General features: G+C 34.9%; 1 long non-coding RNA gene across 1 annotated transcript; it reads right to left on the reverse strand.

The window, feature by feature from the left end:
- Positions 1–4073: 4073 nt before the first annotated feature.
- LOC129951220 (uncharacterized) lies at positions 4074–5053 on the reverse strand. Its single transcript, XR_008782152.1, has 2 exons — positions 4467–5053; positions 4074–4387 (listed from the first exon to the last, which is right to left on the reverse strand). It is a non-coding gene; the product is annotated as an uncharacterized LOC129951220 (long non-coding RNA).
- Positions 5054–6007: the final 954 nt, after the last annotated feature.

Below are 6007 nucleotides of genomic sequence, written 5' to 3' on the forward strand. Positions count from 1 at the left end.
TAAGGTGGATGGGTGTTTAGGTGTCTTTGTTCGCAGTAAAATTTTTTTGGCGTCTTCGAGAATCGGTGATTTGAAAGACTCGCAAATTTTTGGTGTGATTCGAGCAGTTAGAAGGTCTCGGCGATGTTCGATGGACGGAAGGCCAGATTCAGTGAGGATATTTTTTATAGGTGAAGTAGCAAAGGCTTTTAAGCTGCTTCTGATTGCTGAGTGGTAGGAAGGTTTAATGATTTGTAGTGTAGATTTGGGGCATTTTCCATAGATAGCCAAACCGTAGTCAATCTTGGATAATATGATGTTTCTTGTAATTTGAATAAGTGAGTTGGGATGAACAAAGCTATTTTTTGAAGAAAGAAATCTGATTATATTTAATCTGGTAGCTAGCTTTTTTTAAGTATAACACAATGATTCTTAAAATTATAATTTTTATCAAAAATTATACCTAAAATATTTAAGATGTTTACATTTGGAATTTCGTAATTTACAAAATTAATGTTTAAAGTGTTACAGTTTCTCTTTTTACAGATATATAAGTGCTTACTCTTAGTAGGTGAGATAATGGACCCTGAAAGGGAGCACCACTCATTTAGCTCTAAAATTATATTTTCAAAAAGTTGCTTAGTGCGATTAATTTCGTTACATTTCGATAGAAGGATTAAATCATCAGCGTATAAGATGTGGTTGACTTTATTATATTTCAATGATATCGTTATAAGCTATAATGAACAGAGTCACCGAAAGGGGTGAGCCTTGAGGGATGACATTTGCTAAATTATATACAGTGGAGTAATGATTATTCGATTTGATTCTAAATTTTCTGTTACATAAAAATGATTTTATATATGAGAACATTTTGGGACCGATCTTCCACTGCATAAGTTTATTTAGGATGATATGGTTGCCGATCCTGTCAAATGCCTTTTCAAAGTCAAGTGACAAGACAGACACATGATTTTTGCATGAGAGAGCTGAACTAATGTATTCGTCTAAGTGAAGTAGGGAGTCCATAGTGCTACGTCCGTGTTTAAAAGCAACCTGGTTTGGGCAAATGTAGTTATTCTTTTCTATATACCAAAGTAGACGTTTAGATATAATTTTTTCTAATAGCTTGCTAGTACATGACAGCAAGGAAATTGGTCTGTATCCCGAGGGGTCCGTCAAACTTTTTGTCGGTTTGGGAATAGGAATCACACTTGCGACTTTCCATACCTGTGGTATTATACCTTGTTCAAAAATGTTATTGTATAAGTTTAAGATTCTTTGTTTTAGTAGAAAAGGGGTATTTTTCAGCATCGGGTATGAAATCCTATCAAATCCTGGAGTTTTGCCTTTAAGGGAATTTAGGCAGCTTTCTAATTCTAGAAAGCTGATTTCTTTTTCAATATACTTTGCTGATAAACTTAGGTTTTCTGCTTGCAGTTCTCTGTTTGCTATGAGACGTTTGGAGTCGAGGAAAGTCGAAGAGAAGTTAGAGTCATTAGCGTAATTAGACCAAGAGATACCAAAGTGTTCACATATATCTAATGGGTTGGTAAGTATGTCAGATTGCGTAATTAACATATTTATTCTAAGAGGGGTGTGGTTACCTGTAAGGGATTTTATGTCTGCCCACATTTTTTTACTTGTCGAGTTTGGGTTAATATTGGATGTGAATTTCTGGAAACTTAGTTTTTTGGCTATTTTTGCTTCTCTGCGAAAGACGGCATTTGCTTTGCGGTATTTCACGAGGTTAGTGTCGGAAGGATGTTTTTTGAAAATTTTAAAAAGAATCTGTTTATTATTTCGTAAAGTAGAGAGTTCGGTGCTCCACCACGGAGCTATCGATTTACGTGCAGTGTTTTTTGTTTGGGGTATAGCTATGTTGGCCGCTGATCGCAGTGTTTTTGTGATAAAAGCTGTTTCTTTATTTATATTTGAAGATAGTGGTTTTTTTTTAACTAATAGATCTATTTCTTTTTGATATAAATCCCAGTTTGCTCGGTCCGTTTGAAATTTATAAGATGTTTTTTTAAGAGCAGACTTATATCCTAGATCTAAATATGTCAGTATTGGAAGATGGTCGCTCCCATGTAGATCGTCGAAAATTTCCCATGATGCATATGGTAATAATTGTGGAGATATGGCCGTCACGTCTACGTGTGTCCACGTTTTATGGGTCGGAAAGTGCGTTGGATTGCCGTCATTTAATATAGCAAGGTTGGTGGTTGAGAGAAAATTCTCAAATTCATTACCTCTGGAATTATTAGCGGGAGAGCCCCATAAAGTGTTCCAGGAATTGACGTCCCCTGTCAATAAGATTGGAGTTTGGATGTTGCTTATAATATTTATTAATTCTGTGGAAGTAAATGTTTGGGATGGGGGAATGTACAGCGAGAGGATGGTGATCTTGATTTTAAGAAAAATTTCTAAAGCAATTACTGAAATATTGGAGTTAATGGTTAAAAGGCTATGGGGGATACAACTATGTATCAGCAATCCGGTGCTTTGTTTTGATGTTGTGTTAGTTTCTAAGTTATGGAAGTAAGCCTTATACTGTTTTGGGGGGTGAGGGGAAAAATTAGCTTGAAGGTGGGTTTCTTGTAGAGTTATTATTGAAGGGTTATAGTCATGTATTAATAATTGGAGCTCATGCCAATTATTAAAATAACCATTAAGGTTCCATTGTAGAACCTTTAACATAGATTGAGTGTTATTAGGCTTTTGTACAGTATAAGCTGAGTTATAATGTTGAAAGCCAGAGTTGGAGTTATAGTTTTTGGTGTGAGGGTTTTTGCGACTCCGCTGATCAGGACCTGAAGCAACCGGGACTCCTGAGGTTCCCGGTTGTCTCAGTCCCCGGTCAGCAGAGTCGTGTTTGTTAGTGCATATTGTTGTGTTAAATTCTTTCATCATCGGAATCTTTTTCAGAGGGTTTAATGTAGTAGTTATTATTTTTTACAAGTGATTGTGTAACGTTAGATATAGGTGAATTGAGATTATTTGTTGATGTTTGTATTGTTTGACGGATTGGTATAAATGAGGATTTTAAAGTGTCTATTGAGTTGTGTTGTGCTTTAGGTGAATCGGTAGGTTCGGAGGATTGAGAGTTGTTTGGAATAGGTAAGGAGGATTGAGTATTTATAGAAGTAGATGCTAAGATGTTTTTTTTTTGTACATGCTGTACTTTTTCTGAAATTAAGTTATTTTGTAAAAGTGTGGTAGTTGTATTGTTTGGCGTTGCGTAATTTTTTGGGGGTTGATTTGCAACTTGCGTTGCAGGTCTAAAGTCGTTTGTTGCTGGTGTTTCTTTCGTTTGAGATGGATTATTTGCGACCGTCGCAAAAGCTTGGTTGAATGGTAAATCTGGGTTTAAGTCTTTGTAAATTTGTTTTGCTTCGTACATGGTACACTTTCTGGTGGTTTTTATTTTCAGAATTTCTTTAGATCTTAAAAAACTTTTGCAGGATTTGGAGGAGGCTGGGTGTTCCCCAGAACAATTTGCACAAAAAGTGCGGGTGCATGTGTGAGGAGAATTTGGTGGAAGGTTGCAGTTTACGCAGGTAGGGTTATTTGTGCATCTTTTTGCTGTATGGCCCAGCAGTTGGCAATTTTTGCAACGCATGGGGTTGGGGAAATACTCTGATACAATGCATTTATACCAGCCTATATTTACAGTGGATGGTGGGCGAAAAACGTCAAAGGTAAAGAGGATGACTCCGGTTGGGGTTGGTTTACCTTCAGAATTCTTTTTTGTAAATCTGTAAACACTTGTGACGCCCTGTGACTTTATTTCCTTAGTAATTTCATCTTCTGGGACGGTTGCAAGGTATGGCGCGTATACAGTCACCCTTATTTTGAGATTCGTTTTCGATCGAAAGTTATTCGAATTCGAGAAGATTTTATTTTGAGATTCGATCGATTCGAAAGTTTGCTGATTCAATCGAAAGTTCATTTAAAAAAAAAACTAAGTAAATTTTGACTTTCGAGTGATTCGAATCAAATGTCATTTTTGTGTCGTTCAGATATTTTCTGGTGAATAGCTGAAGAAAGATGTAAGTTTAAACAATTTTTATACGATAATTAAACGAAATTAGTTATATTGACGAGTTTTTTTTTGTTATTTCATAAAGGGCACAGTCACACAGTCAAATTGGACAAATAGGGAATAAAAAGAAATCCTGATAAGGTTGATGGAGGAGAATCCGCAGGTAGCGAAAGGTTTTTCTGTAAACCGTATAGATGTTGACCGGTTTTGAAGAGATGCTGCCGTGAAGCTCAATAGCCATGGGCCTCCATCTAAAGACGGTGCTACGGTATGGACAAAGAAGTTCCCCCCTGTATCTCGATGGAAAGCTCATCCAAGACATATTTAAATGTCAGTTTATTGAGGCGAAAGTTCCTTACAAATCTACAAAACAAAATCAATTTAGTCACCAGGATTTATTTTTGCAATAGAATAATTTAACATCAATTTTATAGGTACTTACTTTAAATCGTCAAACGCAAACGAATTTGGTGCATCCATAATCCTTCTTCTAAGAACATGTTCTCGTTCTTCGCCATTAGAATTTAGAAACAAAACTATTGCTATTGTTTCCTTTCTCCAAAATAAGAAAATCTACATCGATTTGAAGTTTATAAACTTTGATTGTTTTCATTTCAATTGAAAGTGTGACCATGTGTGACGAATATACATAACATATTAAACGATATAAACACAACATGAAAATTCAAACCAAAATGGTTACGTTAGTTGAAAAAATGTTTAATTTCATGTCTTGGATGTTTTTCTTTATCACTTTATTAACTTTACTTTATTTTTCAATCCAGAAACTGTTAATCTGTGACAAATCTGAATTAAAAATAAGAATTTTCGAAAATAAAAATTTAGTGTGGTCACACTAAATCAAATCAAAATGTCAAATCATTTAGAACAGCTGATCTCCAAACTACTGTTCATTTCGGTTCATTTTCTGCAATGAATATTTTTCATTCGAATCTCAAAATAAACCAAATTTATTCGAACGAATAAATCTAGTCACTCGAATAAACGTTTCGTTCGAATCTCAAAATAAGCATGAGTACCTTTAGAAGAGTTCAGATTTGTATGAAGTGTCACTTTTATTGGGCAAAGGTTTGCTAGAGTTTTTTTTGTGAGGAATATGTCAGCAATCTTTTGCGATTTGACTAGGATGAGATGATTTCCATCGCGTAGCTGGGTTATATGCTCATAACTAGTGCTGATACCATCTATTGCTTTTTTTAACAAAAAAACACTGAAGGACGATAGTTTTATATTATTGTTTTCAGGTGAGACCACTATAAATTTAGGGTTAGCACTATTTGAAAAGGTTGGGATTGAAGTATTAAGGTCTAGATTTGTATAGTTGGATTTTCTTTTTTTCTTTGGGGTGTATTCGGGATACGCATCTATTTCTAGAGGCGTAAACCGATTACCTGATAGAACACGTGGCCCTTGGGCCATTATTGAACACTTCTTATCTCTTATTAGTATGTGATTTGCACTTTCTAACAGAAGAGACAGAGAAAATTATATTTAAGAAAAAGCTATTGAAATAGCGGGGTAAGTACACACGAATACAAGCGAGAGGCACACCAAGGAAAGAAAGCGATGTTGTCGGCTTGGAGGTTAGTCGGTGACTGTTATTACAAATAAATTGAACTACAGTGAAAGAAAAAAAGCACTACATACTCGACGAGTTAAAGAGAACACATGAATACTAGGACAATTTTTCAAACGGATTCACGAAAATGCAATAAGAGACAATATTTAAAAAAAGATTTTCTTAGCTCATCTCAAATAAATGTTAAGGTTGTTTCAGAAAAAGGGCTTCTTTTTTAATATAGGAATAAGTTGTCTATGCTAATGGTTTTGTTGTTTTACCTCGTAATATCGGTCCTGTAGTTTTTCAGCCGTATTTATTAAAATTCACTAACACGTTTCAATGGATTAAAAGTTTACTGTTTTTTTTATTTTAAATGTGTTTATTGTAAAAAAATGAAATAT

Source organism: Eupeodes corollae, chromosome 3 (assembly GCF_945859685.1).
Source record: "Eupeodes corollae chromosome 3, idEupCoro1.1, whole genome shotgun sequence".
In the NCBI taxonomy this organism is placed as follows: Eukaryota; Metazoa; Arthropoda; class Insecta; order Diptera; family Syrphidae; genus Eupeodes; species Eupeodes corollae.